General features: G+C 44.7%; 1 pseudogene; it reads right to left on the bottom strand.

Annotated features, from left to right (window-relative positions):
• Window positions 1-421: 421 nt before the first annotated feature.
• LOC147615111 (GPI mannosyltransferase 1 pseudogene) lies at window positions 422-1,057 on the bottom strand (annotated as a pseudogene).
• Window positions 1,058-4,581: the final 3,524 nt, after the last annotated feature.

The raw sequence follows: 4,581 nt of genomic DNA, 5'->3' as shown, positions 1-4,581 counted from the left end.
CACCAAAGCAGAATACCCCTGAACACTCAACCCACACTGAACATTCCCAGAAGTAGAGCTCAATGTCTTTTGCTTTCCTTCTTTGGAACATTGTCCTCCTCGAAAATCGTACAGCTTCTAATTAATGGACCAAAAGTATGATGCCGTATAATGATAGACAAAACAAAGATATTAACAGCAAAAAAAAGTGATGCTTGCCAGCCATAGCTGGAAGAACACATTTTTGCTTTGGAACTCCAAAGCATAAGCCCACATTAACCAATGCAATTGTGCAGCAGTCCATAGTAGCATACACGATATCCCTCTCCATTGTAATGTCAGCGTTGTCCATGGCAAAATGAGAGGAAAGAGGCAGAAAAACCAAACAAAATATTTGCTGTGATGACCTGCATGAAAATGCCAAAAGAAACGTTAACAGTCGTTAATCAAAGGTGTTTGGAACTGCAATGTTCCTTGCATGAGATCCAAAAGTGTAGATGCAGACCTTATTAAAGGCCACAAAAGCCACTGTTTGTATGAAAAAGCAGAATGGGACATCTTTGGCATAGTATGCTGTCAGCACACTCTGCACCAAAAACTGTGGCACAAATGAGAGGAGCCTTTCTACAAAAGTAAAACTGTAGCCATGGTGCAGATATATGTGATAAAAATAGATGGAGAAGTTATGCCGGGGATCAGTTCGAGTCAGGTGATAAAGCAGAGCTTCATGTAGGAATCGGTCCCCATAAAGCCAATAAGAAAAACCTGTTAGGAGGAAAAACACACCTCCAGAAACAACCCCAAAAAGTATCCTGTTTCTGTTCAGAAGGTTCACCAACAGTTGAAAGCAATTGAGTTGGTCTTTTTTAACTGTGTTAGTATCATCAAACTTTAGTCTCAACGAGTCAGCATCAAGTGCTTTAGCTGATGTGACCTTTCTGGAGTACCTGCTGTCAAGAGCAACCAATATAGCCATGACATAAATGATTGGGTAAATTCTGAAATGCACCGCCACACCATACCAGACAGCAGCTTCAACAACATGGCCTGCACCAAGGCAAATGACAATCATTAACATGCACAATACACTGCCATGGAAAAAATGTGAAAACTGAAACCTGACTCTATAAGCCTCCTGATGGCATATGTGGCTTTGGTGAGGGCATGTCATGTCGTCGTGGATCTGTCTGTGTGTGGTGGAGATCCTCCATGCTGTGGGTTGGGGACGCCACGCATGTAGGATGGAGTAGGCCTTGCCCACTTAGGACTCCTCTGGGACGTGAATATGGCAAGGCTGAAGGAGCTGATACAGGGGTTGGAAAATCATATGTGGAGAACCTGAAACACGTGTTGGCTCCAATGATGCGAGACAACCTAGTGGCAATCAAGGACATTTTCCTCCAGCAAGAGGAGGAAATTGCAGGCTTCAAAAAGGAGCTTCAAAAACAGCGGAAGAAATTACAGCATCGTGTAGGGATGCATAGAGATTGGAGCTAGGGAACCTCTAGAAAGAGTTTACCACGCTTAATGCCTCCATTATAGAGAATGCAAGGGAAGATGGGGAAATATCAGCACAAGCAGCCCTGGCCTTCCATGTACAAGAGCTCAAAGATGCCAATGTAAAGCTTCAAACTGAAAATGCAAGCCTCAAGAGAGAGAACTTAACAACTTCTCAACGAATAGAAGTTGCTAAGGACATAAAAGCCAGTGAACAACTACGCAGACAGATGGGCATGGATGACACGCCATTCATTGATGTGTGGCTGGCAGGGAAAGACATGACCAGGGAGAGGCCTCTTTTGCTCAAATTCAGGGATGATCTTGTCAGGACTTTACGGCAAATCGGGATGATCTCACCCCTTTGCAGGTGGAGCAATGGAAGGTTGGCATTGATACAGGTTCATGAGGCATGATAGTCCGGGTCATCATAACAAAAGACCCCCTGCATGACGGGCAATGGGACTTAATGGTCTGACCCAAGTGGCTTTGCCGAGAAGGGATATCATTTTTTATATAGAGACTCATCGGAGCCCGGAAAGAAGGCTACATGAGGTGCATGGGAGTCAACGTGTAGAGGGCATTCATGCACCATAGGGGGGCAGGGGGAGGGGGGGTGTGCAAGGGTCAACAGAAGTGCAATGCTTGTTTCGGCCTCACATGTGTAGGGTACTCACAATGGTCAAACGAGATGAGGAGGCCCATTTCATGCTGATACATTTAGCTCGGCCTCGAATTTCTATGTATTGAGCATGAAGAAGTAGTTTTGTTGTGCATGGTTTTAAGTCTCTGATTAGGCGCTAATCGCAATCAACCAATCATAAACACGCTTCCGTAAGCACCCATGTTACACCTCATTGTCGCATCATCCATGGACGGTTGGACAGAGTGAGGCTGCAAATTCAGCCGTGTTGGATTTGCTAAGTGTTATGTGGCCGAGCAATGGGAAAAGTTTTTCCTCCTGTAGAGTTTTCATACAACAATATTGTGCATTCATCTACAGGCAAGGCACCTTTTGAGGTGATCTATGGAAAGGTGGTACTACCACCTATTCTCCACACCAAAGATGAGATATTTGCAGTGGATGAGTATGTAAAAGATTTGTAGGGTGCCTTGGCCAAGGTGCAGACAGCATTGAGAGGTCTCAAGAAAGACACAAAAAGGTAGCCAACAAGCATCCAACAGAGATGCACTTTGTAGTTGGTGATTGGGTCCTACTGAAATTTGATAAAGCAAGGCTCAGGATAATGCCTGGTAAAAAAGGAAACACCCCAAGCTTTCCAACAGACCATTCAAAGTGATCAAGAAGATCAATGAAGTGGCCTATAAGCTTGCATTGCTAGATCATTGGATGATCCGCAATGCCTTTCATGTTAGCCTCCTTCGCAAACATGTGGGACCTAAACCCATTGAGCCAATAATGGAGGATCCACCAAAGGTGGAAGAATTGGAAGAGATTTTGTAGCCTGAGCAAATTGTTTTCCACAAGGAAAAGATGTTGCATGAAGGCCGTTTACAGCAATACTTGGTTAAGTTCCGCAATTATCCATGGATGCAAAGTGGTTGGATGGGCGGACCCTGAGAGAATATCCCTAGCTCTTGGACAACTATCTTGACACTTTTTAGCTGCAGCTAATTGTTTAGAAGAGGGAAGAGATTCACCATTTGGCTCCTTAAGCATGATTAGCTATAATGTAAGAGCATCATTAATTCCAAAAGCTCTTTTTTGGGACATGATGATTACTAGTGTGAAGCCATTATGTCTATTTTTAGACAGTATGATTGGAACTACTTCTACTCTAGTGTAACTACATGCGGGTGGATCTCCTAGTGTGACTAGTACTCCACATCTCCACTGTGACTCAAAGACTACTCTAGTCCACGTACATAACCAACTATCAAGTGAGAAAATCTATCAACTTAATAACGCATAAATCACTTATATAGTAACTAATGTCGCTATAAATAACCATAAGTCATAAATTGCCAGTAATTATGAATTAACAATAATAATAAACCCTAGCCACCTGTAACTTGCATGCAATCTTCCCTCTAATCTCAAGGCTCCCCAAACCTACCTAGATTAGGATCTAATCCCGACGATTAGCGTTAGGTACATAACATACTTCCCCTCCTATGACCTTTCTTCTATAGAAAACAAAGTCGGGAATCTTCGCTCTAGACTAGCAACAATTGTCTCCCAAGTCGATTTCTCCACCGCCCTGTGTCAAATCCCCACGGATCTCCTCGTGACTGTTCTTGGTTCAAGACTCGAAACCTGCAAACAAACGAACAAACAAACAACAAGGGGGTGCAGGCCTGACTCACCTATGACAGCCGTGGGCGAACCCACAGTCTTGGCTGTCCCCACCGAGCCACAAGCTGAGCTAACTAGGATGACGTACCGACCAATCTCCTCCTCGCGACGTCCCATACCGCCACGAAGCTGCCCTCGCAGGCCTTGAGATTGCTACCGGCCTCGGCTACGTAAAGCAGGTGCACGTCTAAACTAGATCCAGGCTCCAAGACCATAGAGCTCTCACAAACTCGCGAGACTCTCTATATCCCAATAACTAACCTTGGCCACCCTTTTATAGGCTCTTGGTGGTCATCGGGCGTCCACACTCGTCCATACTTGGGTGCCCGCCCGTTAGTATTTCCCTAACTCAGCTCGTCAATCAGCCTGCCTAGTTCCAAGCTTCCCCAAGCCTCGAAACTAGTCTTGCGTGCGTGTAGCACACGGTAGATACACACTGTGCACATGACATACTCCCCTTCCTCTAAGAGCTCACTCCTCAGCTCACTAAAAAGCCAGGGTAATCTCTCTGAAGAGTAGTTAATGTCTCCCATGTAGCGTCCTCCTCAACACGATCCTTCCACTTGATCTTGTATTCCGTGATAAGCGTATTACGCAATCTTCTTTCACTAAATCCAAGAATCTTTTCAGGTTCGTGCGGAACAAATGTCATGTCCTCGACATCTATAATTTCTTGAGGAGTAACTAACTAGCCTGTACGTGCTTACAAGCATAAGAGACTGTTGCAACAGCCAATGACCTCCAGCAAATATGCAAGAATGAGATGGGAAATGATGAGAAGAGTGTGA

Source organism: Cibotium barometz, chromosome 40 (assembly GCF_041138505.1).
Source record: "Cibotium barometz isolate CiBa-2024 chromosome 40, ASM4113850v1, whole genome shotgun sequence".
Lineage (NCBI taxonomy): Eukaryota > Viridiplantae > Streptophyta > Polypodiopsida > Cyatheales > Cibotiaceae > Cibotium > Cibotium barometz.
This window is presented reverse-complemented; position numbering and strand designations above follow the sequence as displayed.